At 45.1% G+C, this 17,081-nt stretch overlaps 1 protein-coding gene across 2 annotated transcripts in view; it reads right to left on the bottom strand.

The window, feature by feature from the left end:
- LOC111975718 (uncharacterized protein C1orf21 homolog) overlaps positions 1-16,385 on the bottom strand; it is a 32,346-nt gene extending 15,961 nt beyond the window's left edge. The window contains exons 1-2 of one of the 2 annotated variants that reach the window (XM_024004259.2): positions 16,270-16,385; positions 14-175 (exon numbers count right to left, since the gene is read on the bottom strand). The gene's annotated coding sequence lies outside the window, so the exon portion shown is untranslated. The remainder of the gene's footprint in view (positions 1-13; positions 176-16,269) is intronic. The other variant, XM_024004260.2, reaches the window with a different exon arrangement.
- Between the last annotated feature and the right edge of the window lie 696 nt (positions 16,386-17,081).

Consider the following 17,081-nt stretch of genomic DNA (forward strand, 5'->3'; position numbering starts at 1 on the left):
AGAAAAATAATACCTCTTCTGAGTGTGGTGTTATTGTTCTTTGTGCACGTCTCCATTCTCATGTTCTGCTTGGAGCACCTCTTCTCATTCTCTCTCCATTGTAGTGGGCACGAGAAGAAGTGGCTGTGGGGGAGGGAGGACGATGTACAAATAACGGCTCCTCTGTTTGGGAGAACTGTCATGTGACAATGAGAGAGAGAGAGAGAGAGAGAGAGAGAGAGAGAGAGAGAGAGAGAGAGAGAGAGAGAGAGAGAGAGAGAGAGAGACTGTCAGTCAGGCAGATACAGAAAGGAAAAGGAAAAGATTCAAGACATATTGTTGCATACACGTTAGCACCAGGACAGGAGTATTTCTTTTGTCAGGCCAATAAAACCAGCCAAATTGAAAATGAGATGGCTGCATGGCTCAATGTATTTCCTGTGCTGTCTGCTCTGTGGCTTAGGGCATGACAGCGAGAGGGGGAGAGAAGGAAGAGAGAGAGAGAGAGAGGAGTGAATGACCAGAGCTCAGAGGCCACTGTTAATAACCTCGTTAATCAGAAGAGTCATTGAAATCTAATGTTGAGTTAAAGTTCAGATTCATTTGCCCTTGTGTTCAGTCGCAGCCCTGAGGAGCTAGAGGAAACATGGACAGTTTCATAAGAGAGAGGTTCAGAAAAGGGAAAACGTACAGTTAAAGGAACGAGGTCCAGATTGGCGAGGAGGACTAGCTCCGCTGACTCGTAATGTCAGGAAATCATTTTACCATTGCGATCTGTACAGTTGTTTGTTTCCCTCGCAAGTTTTCATGTCAATTAACTCGTGACATTCCTGGATTACTCATATTAATAAAGTCTGATTTAAATCAACAAATATGATAGTCAGTTGAAGAAAGGTTATGGGTACAAGAGTGTGTACATATCTGGCTCTGTTGGCAAAATCACTACATATCCCATTGAGCCAAGAGGGGAGATGCTGCCCGTTGTCACAGTTCCAAGACCAGTCAGAAATGTCCAGCCAATGACGCCGGTGGATCTTAAAACTGAACTTGGATCCGCTTTAAGTAGCAATGATATCAGTCTCGAACCAGTCATGACTATACAACAAAACAAGATTGTAGTTTCTATGTCCTGATATCAGGAACTGGCGGCGAAAAGTTAGATGAAACAATTCAGAGATTGAAACTAATAAAATCAGATGACATATTTAAGGAGAGCAAATCGATAAACAATCCCAAAATCAGCTGTAACTGCCAATAGTAAAACAAAGCTTAAAACAATGGTTTGAGTGAACCCTGTAAACAGAAACTGAATGGTGAATTTGGTTCCGGACACACTATAGAGAGTCAACGACCGATCATATTCACCTGAACGAGCTCAAACCCCTGACGGCGCGGTCCTAAAAATGTCATACCGCGTTCCCTCCGTCAGGGAACAGTAGTTATATTCACAACTGTACGTTCCCTTTTAGTCGGTTACTCTGTAACATACTATGGGGACATACAATCATGCTGCAAGACGGCTAAGAGGGTACCAAAATAGGAGGCCCACGGCAGCCCAAGCACACATGTTCCACAGGCTCCAGAATAGGGTCAGAGCCTCATGACGCTTGAACTGTCAGAGCACCATACAGGGAGCCAGAACCTGCTGCAACTTGACTATGCACACTGACCCGCTGCCACTGCAGCCCAAGTCCAGAGACCCCATGGATCCAAGAACAACACTTACCTTGCGAGCCTGAAATGTCAGAACTCGGACAAGGAACCGCAAGTCCAAAACAACTGGACATCTGGTCGTGACTTGGTAAAGGCGTACACACGTTCTGCATAGCATTGACCAGAGTCTATTGTCCACGGCAGCCCAAGGCATAAACCCATAGGTTCCAGCAATAACCTGGAAACTGTGTACTCGCGCTCTGCCACGGGAGTAGAGCCGTCAATCAGGACATGCCGAGATGGCAGCCATATAAATCTGCAATCTGGAAAAAGAAAGGCCCTGTTGGAAAAGCTAAAGCAACAACAAAATGTCTACTCTGAAAAGGATAAACCAACCGCGACTTAGACATATACAACCCTCTCGTAGAAGACATGCGCCGACTGTATCGTCGTAATCATGGTCGAGGATATAAACCCCTAGCCATCAAAATTCCACCTTTCAGGGGCCAAACACACAGCTCTCTTGTCTGCCGTCGTGAGTGGCAAACGCTCCCGTATGCCTGGGATAATAGATAGACGACATGCAACCCACCACGGGTCCCCGACCAACAGAGGGGTTGTCTCTGCGCTAACGGGGAGCCACCAGAATCAACACAGACCCTTCTGTCGGACCCTGGCTAGGCCACTTACTTTTGTCAATCTTTACTAATGTCCTGCCACCGGCACTGAGTTAGGCCTGTGTGTCTATATATGCTGAAACACTATACACGTCAGCTACCACAGCAAGTGAAATCACTGCAACAGAAGAGCTGCAGTCAGTTTTAGAATCGGTGGCAAGAAATGAAATATTTAGGACTAGTTTAAAAACAAAAAGCATTTTATTTGGGACAAATCATCCACTAAACCTCAAAAAATATATATTGTAATGAATAATGTGGAAATTGAGCAAGTTGAGGAGACTAAACTGCTTGGTACATCCCTGTATTGTAAAACTGTCATGGTCAAAACATATTGATGCAACAGTAGCGAAGATGGGGAGAGGTCTGTAAAGCGCTGCTCTGCTTCCTTGACATTGTTATCAACAAATCAAATTAGTTTTGTCCCACCTGAACTACTGCCCAGTCATATGGTCCAGTGCCACAAACAGGGACATAGGCAAATTATAGTTGGCCCAGAACAGAGCAGCACAGCTAGGRCTTAAATGTACACGAGAGAGTTAACTTCAATAACATGCATCTCAATCCCTCTAAGCTCAAAGTTGAGGAGAGATTGTCTGCATCACTACCTGTCTTTGTGAGAGGTACTGATATGTTGAAAGAACTGAGCTTTCTGTTCAAACGACTAGCACGCAACTCGGACACCCATGCATACCCCACAAGACATGCCACCAGAGGTCTCTTCACAGTCCACAAGTCCCAAACAGACTATGGGAGGCGCACAGTYCTACATAGAGCCATAGCTACATGGAACTATATTCCACATCAAGTAACTCATGCAACCAGTAACATGTGAAGAACAAAACAAGTGGATAAAACTACACCTTATGGAACAGCGAGGACTGTGAAGAGAGGCACACACACGCATGCTAGCATACACTCTACACACCGGTACACTAACATTGTTATACTGCTGTATTATGGATTCTGGATTGTAGATATGTTGTGGTAGACTAGTGTGTAATCTGTTGTGTGATGTTTTATTTAGTTTATAAGCCACAGAATGAATGCGAGCCCCAGTGTTCCCACGGGGCAGTTTTGAGGATTAGGGCCAGGAGTTTTACAGTAGGACCAGAGATTTCTCTCATGCCATGTGGTCAGGGTTACACTCCTGACCCTATTTATGGACTTATTATCACAGTGGCCTGGCCTGTGTATCAGACTGTATCACTGTCCTGGTACAGTAGTGTCTTAACTCATTTACCATGTTATCACCTTCTCTAGAGTGGCTCCCTGCTCCCTCCCATACATGCCCTCCCAGATCAACAAACAGCAGAGCTCAGGTCAACCCCTCCTGTTGTTGTCTTTCACTCAGCTGCTCCAGATCCGTCCGAATCACTCTGACAAGTCTGGGCGGACAAATACAGTATGGCCATGAATTTTCATTAGAAATCATTACCACTGCATCAGATACAGTATATTTCAATCTGGATTTAATTGAGTCTCTGCAGTAGGATAATTAGTGAAGCAGCTTCCTGTGTGTGACTGACCAGGGTGGGACTGTATGGTAATTATTATTTAATTTGCAGGGTGGAAAACCTGAATAATAGAATAGAGTTGGAAGATGGGCTACCTTTAAGTAGGTGCAAACAAGCAGAATCATGTCTCAAAATGGTGTTGCATATTTCCTGTCAAATTATAATAACATTTTGTGAGAAGATCATGTCACTATCTTGTGTTGTTGCACTGCAAACTAGTAGGCTCTCTCCAGTGTCCTATCTGCTTATACTCTGAGATCCATATATAGCGTGTGGTCCAGGTTCTGGCCTGCAACAGAGCAACACCTATTTTCTGTTCTGGGGGCCCTGTTCTGCAACGCCTCCAGGCTCCAGCACCACTCTGCTGGTGTACATATTACCTCAACATTGACTCGGTATATAGCCTCGTTATTGTTACGCTTTTCGTTTTTTCATTTCCTTACTTTAGTTTATATTTTCTTAACTCTTATTTTTCTTAAAACTGCATTGTTGGTTAAGGGCTTGTAAGTAAGCATTTCACGGTAAAGTCTACACCTGTTGTATTCGGCACATGTTAACATGTGAAACATGAAACTAGCTAACAAGGAGTGTCTAGTTGGCAGAAGAGAAGAAGGGACAAAGAAGGGACAAAATAAGGACAGAAGAAAAGGGAAAGGGGACATTAAGGTGAAGCAGTCCTCTAAAGACACAAAAGACAATAATACAAGAAACAACACTTCTATTGCCTCTCCCTCTACGATACGCACTTCCGGTTTGGTTTGGAGCGAGTAGTTGCATTCCGCTTTGCTCCACAGGTAGTATTACAGGTAGTATTACATTTCATTTCATTACAGTACAACAGTTTGATTTGTTTGATCTTAGCTGGCTACATAGCCGTCTTTGTATCCAAGATAATTGTGTAGTCTAGAGTAATTGTCGAGGTTACCTAGCCAGTTAGAGGTTACCTAGCCAGCTACACTTTCAAACAAGTCAACAACAGCAGCCACTGCTAGCTAGCCTATTTCACCAGCCAGCAGTACTATATCATTTTAGTCAATAAGATTTTTTGCAACGTAAGCTTAACTTTCTGAACATTCGAGACGTGTAGTCCACTTGTCATTCCAATCTCCTTTGCTTAGCGTAGCCTCTTCTGTAGCCTGTCAACTATGTGTCTGTCTATCCCTGTTCTCTCCTCTCTGCACAGACCATACAAACGCTTCACACCGCGGTGCCGCTGCTACTCTAACCTGGTGGTCCCAGCGTGGCACGACCCACGTGGAGTTCCAGGTCTCAGGCAGCCTCTGGAACTGCCGATCTGCGGCCAACAAGGCAGAGTTCATCTCAGCCTATGTTCCCTCCAGTCCCTCGACTTCTTGGCACTGACGGAAACATGGATTACCACTGATAACACTGCTACTCCTACTGCTCTCTCCTCGTCTGCCCACGTGTTTCTCGGCACACCCCGAGAGCTTCTGGTCAGCGGGGTGGTGGCACTGGGATCCTCATCTCTCCCAAGTGGACATTCTCTCTTTCTCCCCTGACCCATCTGTCTATCGCCTCCTTTGAATTCCATGCTGTCACAGTTACCAGCCCTTTCAAGCTTAACATCCTTATCATTTATCGCCCTCCAGGTTCCCTTGGAGAGTTCATCATGAGCTTGACGCCGGATAAGTTCCTTTCCTGAGGATGGCTCACCTCTCACAGTTCTGGGTGACTTTAACCTCCCACGTCTACCTTTGACTCATTCCTCTCTGCCTCCTTCTTTCCACTCCTCTCCTCTTTTGACCTCACCCTCTCACCTTCCCCCCTACTCACAAGGCAGGCAATACGCTTGACCTCATCTTTACTAGATGCTGTTCTTCCACTAATCTCATTGCAACTCCCCCCCAAGTCTCCGACCACTACTTGTATCCTTTTCCCTCTCGCTCTCATCCAACACTTCCCACACTGCCCCTACTCGGATGGTATCGCGCCGTCCAACCTTCGCTCTCTCTCCCCCGCTACTCTCTCCTCTTCCATCCTATCATCTCCTCCCTCTGCTCAAACCTTCTCCAACCTATCTCCTGATTCTGCCTCCTCAACCCTCCTCTCCTCCCTTTCTGCATCCTTTGACTCTCTATGTCCCTATCCTCCAGGCCGGCTCGGTCCTCCCCTCCTGCTCCGTGGCTCGACGACTCATTGCGCTCACAGAACAGGGCTCCGGGCAGCCGAGCGGAAATGGAGGAAAACTCGCCTCCTGCGGACCTGGCATCCTTTCACTCCCTCCTCTCTACATTCTCCTCTTCTGTCTCTGCTGCTAAAGCCAATTTTCTACCACTCTAAATTCCAAGCATCTGCCTCTAACCCTAGGAAGCTCTTTGCCACCTTCTCCTCCCTCCTGAATCCTCCTCCCCCTCCTCCCCCCTCCTCCCTCTCTGCTGATGACTTCGTCAACCATTTTGAAAAGAAGGTCGACGACATCCGATCCTCGTTTGCTAAGTCAAACGACACCGGCTGGTTCTGCTCACACTGCCCTACCCTGTGCTTTGACCTCTTTCTCCCCTCTCTCTCCAGATGAAATCTCGCGTCTTGTGACGGCCGGCCGCCCAACAACCTGCCCGCTTGACCTTATCCCCTCCTCTCTTCTCCAGACCATTTCCGGAGACCTTCTCCCTTACCTCACCTCGCTCATCAACTCATCCTTGACCGCTGGCTACGTCCCTTCCGTCTTCAAGAGAGCGAGAGTTGCACCCCTTCTGAAAAAACCTACACTCGATCCCTCCGATGTCAACAACTACAGACCAGTATCCCTTCTTTCTTTTCTCTCCAAAACTCTTGAACGTGCCGTCCTTGGCCAGCTCTCCTGCTATCTCTCTCAGAATGACCTTCTTGATCCAAATCAGTCAGGTTTCAAGACTAGTCATTCAACTGAGACTGCTCTTCTCTGTGTCACGGAGGCGCTCCGCACTGCTAAAGCTAACTCTCTCTCCTCTGCTCTCATCCTTCTAGACCTATCGGCTGCCTTTGATACTGTGAACCATCAGATCCTCCTCTCCACCACCTCGCGAGCTGGGCATCTCCGGCGCGGCCCACGCTTGGATTGCATCCTACCTGACAGGTCGCTCCTACCAGGTGGCGTGGCGGAATCTGTCTCCGCACCACGTGCTCTCACCACTAGTGTCCCAGGGCTCTGTTCTAGGCCCTTTCCTATTCTCGCTATAAACAAGTCACTTGGCTCTGTCATATCCTCACATGGTCTCTCCTATCATTGCTATGCAGACGACACACAATTAATCTTCTCCTTTCCCGCCTTGATAACCAGGTGGTGAATCGCATCTCTGCATGTCTGGCAGACATATCAGTGTGGATGACGGATCACCACCTCAAGCTGAACCTCGGCAAGACGGAGCTGCTCTTTCCTCCCGGGGAAGGACTGCCGTTCCATGATCTCGCCATCACGGTTGACAACTCCATTGTGTCCTCCTCCCAGAGTGCTAAGAACTTGGCGTGATCCTGGACAACACCCTGTCGTTCTCAACTAACATCAAGGCGGTGACCGCCGTTCCTGTAGGTTCATGCTCTACAACATTCGCAGAGTACGACCCTGCCTCACGCAGGAAGCGGCGCAGGTCCTAATCCAGGCACTTGTCATCTCCCGTCTGGATTACTGCAACTCGCTGTTGCTGGGCTCCCTGCCTGTGCCATTAAACCCCTACAACTCATCCAAGAACAGCGCGCAGCCCGTCTGGTGTTCAACTTTCCCAAGTTCTCTCACGTCACCCCGCTCCTCCGCTCTCTCCACTGGCTTCCAGTTGAAGCTCGCATCCGCTACAAGGACCATGGTGCTTGCCTACGGAGCTGTGAGGGGAACGGCACCTCCGTACCTTCAGGCTCTGATCAGGCTACACCCAAACAAGGGCACTGCGTTCATCCACCTCTGGCCTCTCGCCCTCCTACCTCTGAGGAAGTACAGTTCCCGCTCAGCCAGCAAAACTGTTCGCTGGCTCTGGCACCCCAATGGTGGAACAAACTCCCTCAACGACGCCAAGGTCAGCGGAGTCAATCACCACCTTCCGGAGACACCTGAAACCCCTACCTCTTTAAGGAATACCTAGGATAGGATAAAGTAAATCCTTCTAACTCCCGCCCCCCTTAAAAGAGTTAGATACAGCTTTTGTAAAGTGGTTGTTCCACTGGATATCATAAGGTGAATGCACCAATTTGTAAGTCGCTCTGGATAAGAGCGTCTGCTAAATGACTTAAATGTAAAAATGTAAATGTAATGTTACGAATAAAATGTGATTTGGTCTCTTGCTACAGCAACAAGCAATATGTGCAAAGTCCCTCTGCCTAGGGTTGGGCGACATCCAGATGTCCATACCGTCATACCGTCTCTGTACCGTACCAGGGTATACGGTATTACCGAATGTGCACACAAGGGGCGCAATAAATAAAATACCTGGATCTTGATCCAGAAGGGGATTGAATGTATCTGCTGTAACCACGAAGCTTGATCTTCACATCCAGCCACTTAGCAAACCAAATGCATATCCCTGAGCTGGATATAATTAATTTGACACATCTTAGATTTCTTAGTTACTATAAGTTAAGTTTAAGTTATAAGCAGCAGCTTGGCACGCACCACAGCAGCCCCCGCAAGGCAAAAATCATACCAACTATTTTGATATATACTGTTTATACCGGGGTGTTGCCCAAGCCTACCTCTGTCCAAAAGGAAGAAACATACCCTGGCCTGCCCCATGTACCACTGGACTCTATACACACCGACTCAGAGTGGGGGGAGAGACAAACACACACACAGCAATGTGCATCATGCAGTGCCTGAGCTTTGTGAGTCAGTACCTAGAGGGATCTGGTTGTGCTGGCCTAGTGCTTTCTGCACTGCAATACACCTAACTTGAAACCTAATGCCACTCGGCAATGCCAATGACCGACTACCACAAATAGCATGTGCAGAGGTACTAACACACATGCAGTCAGGACACACAGAACCCCAATAATAACAGTGCCCTACTGTATGTACCACATTCATCGATTATGCGCAAGTACAATAGCTTTGGTCCAGTTTTCCACAAATACTCATATTTTTGCTAGTGGTTGTACTAAATTATTCTCCAATTAATAAAGTTTATTTTGTTTACAATGTGAACCTAGCTAGTCAATGTAGCTGGCTAGCTAGCTAGTAGTAGCTTATTGACTTCATAAATCTTAGTAAAATAACCAGTGGTGTATAATCGAGGCCATATGCAACCAAAATCAACTTGATTTCATTATTTCAATTCACAAGATAGAATCAATGTGAGCGTCAGCCATCAAGAATTGAACCTCGCGATTCTTTGACGCTGGACGTGAAGCAGCTTTCATTGACTTCAAAGGAAGAGTTTCCTCAACGGATGACGACCAGTGGCATATGGGCTTATCGGTGAGCACTGATGCCGCCCGGTGATAAACAGTGCCCACTTTGTCAAAAGCAGGGGTGCAAAATATTTTGCTTATCCATTCCCAGCACTCCTCTCCAGGATGCTGTTGGAGACATTGCTGCTGCGCTCCACCAACGTTCCGGCAAAAAATAAACATAAATCATGTCGCAGATATAGGTTATGGTAGAAAGAGTATGTGGCCTTTTCTGTAGCCTACAGGCTAGAGATAAATGTACGACAACGCAATGAGATGGACACTTTTTACATCATGCAGGTTTCTCCAATCAAATAGCCGAACATAAATGGTGCCCAATTAAATAAAAAATGCTTTGTCAAGTTAACAAACATATCCTAAAAACAGGACAGGTCAAACTAAAATGGACAATCACAACTGTTGTCCGGGAGTTTCACTCAATTGTCATGATCAGTGCTTTCAAGTGTGACACGCTGATAATAGCGAAAAATTAAATACTTCTGCATTTCCCGCTGTGTAAACATTGCAAATAGGCTCAAGATAACTCCTGATAAAGTTGGGTAGCTGATATTCAGAGCTTAAAATAGCCAAACTGAATAGTCACAGGAATCAGGACTAATAAAATTAATTCAACAGCCTGTTTTACAAATGGTGGACCTACTACATGGATGGGCCTTCATAAAATTCCATTGCAGCATACCCTAGCAAGACCCCAAAAACGGGCCCTGCAAAACTACAATAGTCCCAGTAAGCAAAATGACATTGAAAAGACGTGTAAAATAAGTATTTTCCAGACATTGAAGTTAGGTTCAATTTAGGTTCTGAATGAAAGGTGAAGACACATTTTCCATACGTTTAAAATACACATTTTCCAAGACATTGAAAAATGCATATTTTGTGTGTGCGGTCCAGATCGGCCTTGATTTCCACATCCACGGACATTGGTTTTTGGTCCGGTTCAGACAAACTCTGAACCAATCATAGGAGTCTATGTTTGGTTCAGATTTTGTCCGGTCTGGACAGGCCTTGATTTGGTCCAAACATAGGCATCTATAAATAAATAAAAATCAACTTTCATTCAGAACCGAAAATGGACCTGATGTCAACATCTGGAAAATACATATTTTCAACGTCCAGAAAATACGCCTTTTCAACATCCTGGAAAATATGTATTTTCACCTTTTATTCAGAGCCTAAATTGAACTTCAATGTCTGGAAAATACATTTTGTCTGTGGCGACACGTTATTCATGTTTAGCAAAAAAATGTAATAATATATTTTAAATATTATTTTMCCATTAATACGTGTCATATAACAGTTTGCAAACAATTTAAAACACAAATCTTTGAGTTAATAAAGTTACATACAAACATGGTCTCTTTTCTGCTTTCTTGAGTAAGGCAGCTCCAAAATGCAGGTGTTTCAGCCTGGCTCAGTGCTTTCTGTGGGGGTGGGGCAGCAAGTGGAAAATACGGAGTGTAGGGGTTGGTAATGTTCTCTAGTTGCGCCGTGATTGGCTCAGTATTCTGTCACTTATGGGGACCCTACGTCACCGCAAAATCTAGGAGGAGAGATCGCCATTTAGGTTAGGCCATTTGATCCGTTAGTGGTTGGGCTCGAAATCTAGGGGCAGAGCTAAAAAAAATTCAYGCTCCTTGGGTGCTGCCATAAAGTTACATTAGAAGTGTACATCAAAGAAGGTTCACGGTCATTGGCCACAGATACAATGATTTCAAATCATGTTATATCTACAGTAGCTTTGATTGGACTGATCATGTCAACCTCATACTTTCAAAATCTTAGTCATCATAATGAATAAAGTTGACAATATACTGGCAAACCCTTTTCAATCGAAGAGAAATTACAGATAAAACGTATCGGTGCTCATCGGCCATTGGACATAAACATTAAATAACAAGTTGGTAACCGCAAATGAGTGGTTTAGAAGGAATCAGTGACTAACTGCAAGCATTGCAAAGCAATCACTAGCCTGCTATTCATTGGAGTGGGTGTGTGGTTTAAGTCTGGGTTTAAGCGTCTCTTTTACAAGCTTAAAAGGATAAACTCTCAACACCATGGGCCAGAAAAGGTTGAATACATTGGCCATGCTGCCGTGTTCAAAACAACTAAACTCGGAAATCTCAGACTCTAGTGAGTTCAAGACAACTAGAAACGAAAAATAAACGAGCTCCGACTGGGAAAAGTCAGGAACTCGGGCCTCTTTCCAGAGCTCTGACTGACTTGAAGATCACCGACGTCATGATTCAACCTTGTTTTTTTCCTGAGTTTCCAGTTGTCTTGAAAGCACTATAAATCCAGAGAATGACAGACTTTGATKAAGTTTGGTGACAAAATTTGCCAACAAGAAGGACCACCACACCACCTTCCTGTTCAAGTGAGGACAGCACAACAAGGTGAGTCCAAAAATGTATTGTAAGCAGCTGCATTAATGATGTAATATGCATTTTWTTTTTATTTCACCAGGTAGGCTAGTTGAGAACAAGTTCTCATTTACAACTGCGACCTGGCCAAGATAAAGCAAAGCAGTGCGACACAAACAACAACACAGAGTTACACATGGAATAAACAAACGTACAGTCAATAACACAATAGAAAAGTCTATATACAGTGTGTGCAAATGAAGCAAGATTAGGGAGATAAGGCAATAAATAGGCCGTAGTGGCAAAATAATTACAATTTAGCAATTAAACACTGGAGTGATAGATGTGCCGAAGATGAATGTGCAAGTAGAGATGCTGGGGTGCAAAGGAGAAAAACAAATAACAATATGGGGATGAGGTAGTTGGGTGGGCTATTTACAGATGGGCTATGTACAGATGCAATGATCGATAAGCTGCTCTGACAGCTGATGCTTAAAGTTAGTGAGGGAGATATGAGTCTCCAGCTTCAGTGATTTTTGCAATTCGTTCCAGTCATTGGCAGCAGAGAACTGGAAGGAAATGCAGCCAAAGGAGGAGTTGGCTTTGGGGATGACCAGTGAAATATACCTGCTGGAGCGCGTGCTACGAGTGGGTGCTGCTATGGTGACCAGTGAGCTGAGATAAGGCAGGGCTTTACCTAGCAAAGACGTATAGATGACCTGGAGCCAGTGGGTCTGACGACGAATATGAAGCAAGGGCCAGCCAACGAGAGCATACAGGTCGCAATGGTGGGTAGTATATGGGGCTTTGGTGACAAAAAACGGATGGCACTGTGATAGACTGCATCCAATTTGCTGAGTAGAGTTTGAGGCTTTTGTAAATGACATCGCCGAAGTCAAGGATCAGTAGGATAGTCAGTTTTACGAGGGTATGTTTGGCAGCATGAGTGAAGGTGCTTTGTTGTGAAATAGGAAGCCGATTCTAGATTTAATTTTGGATTGGAGATGCTTAATGCGAGTCTGGAAGGAGAGGTTACAGTCTAACCAGACACCTAGGTATTTATAGTTGTCCACATATTCTAATTCAGAACCGCCAGAGTAGTGCTGCTAGACGGGCAGGCAGCGATCGGTTGAAGAGCATGCATTTAGTTTTGCTTGCATTTAAGAGCCGTTGGAGGCCATGAAAGGAGTGTTGTATGGCATTGAAGCTCGTCTGGAGGTTTGTTATCACAGTGTCCAAAGACGGGCCAGATGTATACAGAATGGTGTCATCTGCATAGAAGTGGATCAGAGAATCACCAGCAGCAAGAGCGACATTGATGTATACAGAGAAAAGAGTCGGCCCGAGAATTGAACCCTGTGGCACCCCCATAGAGACTGCCAGAGGTCCGGACAACAGACCCTCCGATTTGACACACTGAACTCTATCTGAGAAGTAGTTGGTGAACCAGGCGAGGCAGTCATTTGAGAAACCAAGGCTGTTGAGTCTGCCGATAAGAATGCGGGGATTGTACAGTATTGTCTTTTACTCGATGGCGGTTATGATATCGTTTAGGACCTTGAGCGTGGCTGAGGTACACCCACGACCAGCTTGATAATCAGATTGCATAGTGGAGAACGTACGGTGGGATTCAAAATGGTCYGTGATCTGTTTGTTAACTTGGCTTTCAAAGACTTTAGAAAGGCAGGGTAGGATAGATATAGGTCTGTAACAGTTTGGGTCTAGAGTGTCACCCCCTTTGGAGAGGGGGATGACCGCAGCAGCTTTCCAATCTTTAGGGATCTCAGACGATACGAAAGAGAGYTTGAACAGGCTAGTAATAGGGGTTGCAACAATTGTAGCGGATAATTTTAGAAAGAGAGGGTCCAGATTGTCTAGCCCAGCTGATTTGTAGGGGTCCAGATTTTGCAGCTCTTTCAGAACATCAGCTATCTGGATTTGGGCGAAGGAGAAATGGGGGAGGCTTGGGCAAGTTGCTGTGGGGGGTGCAGAGCTGTTGACCGGGGTAGGGGTAGCCAGGTGGAAAGCATGGCCAGCCGTAGAAAAATACTTACTGAAATTCTCGATTATTGTAGCTTGATCGGTGGTGACAGTGTTTCCTTGCCTCAGTGCAYTGGGCAGCTGGGAGGAGGTGCTCTTATTCTCCATGGACTTGTGTCCCAGAACTTTTTGGAGTTTGTGCTACAGGATGCAAATTTCTGTTTGAAAAAAGATAGCCTTTGCTTTCCTAACTGCCTGTGTATATTGGTTCCTAACTTCCCTGAAAAGTTGCATATTGCGGGGGCTATACGATGCTAATGCAGTACGCCACAGGATGTTTGTGCTGGTCAAGGGCAGTCAGGTCTGGAGTGAACCAAGGGCTATATCTGTTCTTAGTTCTACATTTTTTGAATGGGGCATGCTTATTTAAGATGGTGAGGAAAGCACTTTTATAGAATAACCAGGCATCTACTGACAGAATGAGGTCAATATTCTTCCAGGATACCCAGGACAGGTCGATTAGAAAGGCATGCTCGCTGAAGTGMTGGTGTATAGCCAACACACATGTAGCCTATAGCCTGTTTTAGAGAAATGTAATCACAGAATATTGTAAGAGCTTTCGCTGTCTGCTTATATGCCCCCTTTATTTGCTACGTTCTGACTTGGTGTACATGGAGAATACTCTAAGAATGGCACATGTTCTGAATGTCACTGTACATTTCAAAAGTGCTGAACAAATAGTTATATATACTATGTCTGTCCTAGCTCACTTAAGAATGTCTTAATCGAAATTACGGATGACCTCTTATCCGCTCGTCGTCCCCTTATGCCATAGTTTGTACAACTCAATTGTCAGTAGAAACCACATTTGTTTAAGAAAGTAGCTATATCAGCTACTGATAGCCAGGTGTAGCCACAGTAAGAATTCACTCCATGGTGCTGAAAATAAAGCTCTGCTGTTAGGGCATACATAAAGCTGTCCCAACTGTTTGTGGGCACAGTTTGTCACTGTTACAGTGAAATTCATGTATTGTTTAGTGTTGTGGCTTGCTGGCATGCATGAACATAACAAATTATTGAGTTTGCCCCACCAAGATTTACATGCTAAAATCGACACTGCATATTTTACACGTCATTTTGCATACTGGGACTATTCTAGTTTTGTAGGACTGCATTTTTTGGTCTTGCCTAGGGCGGCAGAACAGCAAGGACCGGCCGCTAAAGTGATGTCACGTTAACATTGCATCATATCAACCKTAATTAGGGTTGCACTCCACCTCCGCCAAAGACAGGCGAAAATCACCACCTGAGATTCAGACAGTGGCCAGGGAGGGGATGTAGTGAGCGAGAGCACAAATTGAGAGGCAGAGAGATGGGCAGATGAGCGAGTACAGGACAGCTAATAATAGATCTCTCTCTCTGCCTGGAGGGAGACGCTGACTTCAGAGCAAGCTGTGCGCTGTATTTTTCTGCCGCCGGAACAAAAGCCATATGCGAGCGGCGAATCATACACATCGCATTCACGGATGAGGACTGCAGATGCAGGCATACAGATAAAGCCAGACAAACGTAGATTGCATGGTCATCTAATCACAACAGTGCAGGACTATATTAGCCAATGTACAAGCTGATAGCAGAATATAGTGGCTAAGCAATAAAGCAAATACACCCATGTTAATGCATGTGCATCGGTCCAATTATTGCAGTGGACCAGCAGCAGGGGATAGCGTCCAGCGACTAACCAGCAAATCAGTAAGCTGTTATATTATTGTCAAACAGAAGTCTAGGTCCTTATGGCGACGTAACGTAAACACTAAAAATTATCCTAAATTGCTCAATACTACGTTACCCAATACTATGGTTGCTGAAGACACATCACTAAAGCACATCAGTGGCCAGAGAATATTGAGCTGTATGTGTCTCGATATGATCGCCTGTGGGCTCATGGAGCAGTGACACTGTCAGGTAGCCATAGACATACAGACAAGCATCTCGAGCACTCAGAGGAGCCGTAGATCTCGACACAAGTCATGTGTTTGAATTAAGGCGTCAATTAATAGTAGAGCTGCGCCGCCGGTCCAGGTCTAGCGTGGCGGAGCAAAGTTGCTCCTCGCCTCAACACACAGTTGTGTCCAGCTGTGCTGCAGAGACACACTGGGCGCATTGTTTCCCGCAGGGAAAGAGAGGGTAACGTCTCTACGTGTGTACACACAGAGACACACATACCTAGATACTGCATAAAGGTGATTGTCTTTAAAACAGCCCAGGTGTCCTCTGTTCATGTTGCTTCAAGTCCAGAAACAAACGGCATTGCAGACGAGAGGAAGAAAAGAGAGAGCGACAGGGCAAGGGGGCCAGTGTGAATGATTTTTTATATATATTTTTTAACAAATTGGTAAAGCATTAAAGCCATCGAACTGTATCCAACCTGAGCATAATGCTAAACGGTAAACAAAACGCATACCTACTATAGTACTCAATTTCCTCTCTAGTCTCCTTTCTCCTGACGCATGCAGATTTGTCTAACAGAGACATGTCCGAGAGCCGAACCCCAAGACACAGGAAGGAAAGCGCCAGGCAATCACAGCCCGAGTCAAGGAACAACAACAAAAGAGAACGCTACGAAAGAAATCATATGTGCACGTTCACTAAAGACGCTAATAACGTTTTAAAACTAATAGCGAGTATTTTATGAATGTAGCTACTTACTTTACTGAACCAGTTCCTCTCGGTCCACTTGAGATTCACCGAGCTTTACGCAGACAGTCAGGCGGGAGCTGGCGCTACAGCGTGTGGATGGGAACCGTATTACTACTTCACTGAACGTAAACTATGGTTTGCGTCATTTTACCAGGATGCCACTATTTCGCGCAGTAATGCAGCCATCTTGCTTATGACTTTACTGTTTAATGTAAATATTCTGTTCATTTTTTGGCAATAAGAATATAGAAGGGTTATTTTGTGAATTAAAAAATGATATTTAAAAGGTGGCTCAATAAATGAATACATTTGACAACAGAAGCAAGTAGTAGCATGTGAGAGGGACTACTTTTCTGGGAAATGAGATTGACAGGTACATTATCGCTGCGTTCAGACAGGCAGCCCAATTCTGATCTTCTTTCACTAATTTGTATTTTGACCAATTAGATCAGCTCTGCAAAAGATCTGTGAAAAGGTCTGTGATTGGTCAAAATACAAATTAGTGGGAAAAAGACCAGAAATGTGCATAATACTTTTTTAATGCATGATATCTTGTTCCTTGAAATTGGCCAAGATGCATGATCATGGACGGAGAGGTATAGTTCAACCATGCCAGCTCAGTAGTTCTCTCTGGAGAGAAAATAAGTAGTTCTGTGAAAAATGTGAGCCATTGATTCTAGCACAGAATAAAAGCAATGCCTGAAACAGCATCGGGCCCATAGACCTAAGGGAAAATGAGACATTCTATTAAAGATGTGAGGATAGGGGTACAAGCCACAGGAGGTTGGTGGCACCTTAATTGGAGAGAACAGGTTTGTGGT

The sequence above is a fragment of the Salvelinus sp. IW2-2015 genome, linkage group LG16, assembly GCF_002910315.2.
Source record: "Salvelinus sp. IW2-2015 linkage group LG16, ASM291031v2, whole genome shotgun sequence".
Lineage (NCBI taxonomy): Eukaryota > Metazoa > Chordata > Actinopteri > Salmoniformes > Salmonidae > Salvelinus > Salvelinus sp. IW2-2015.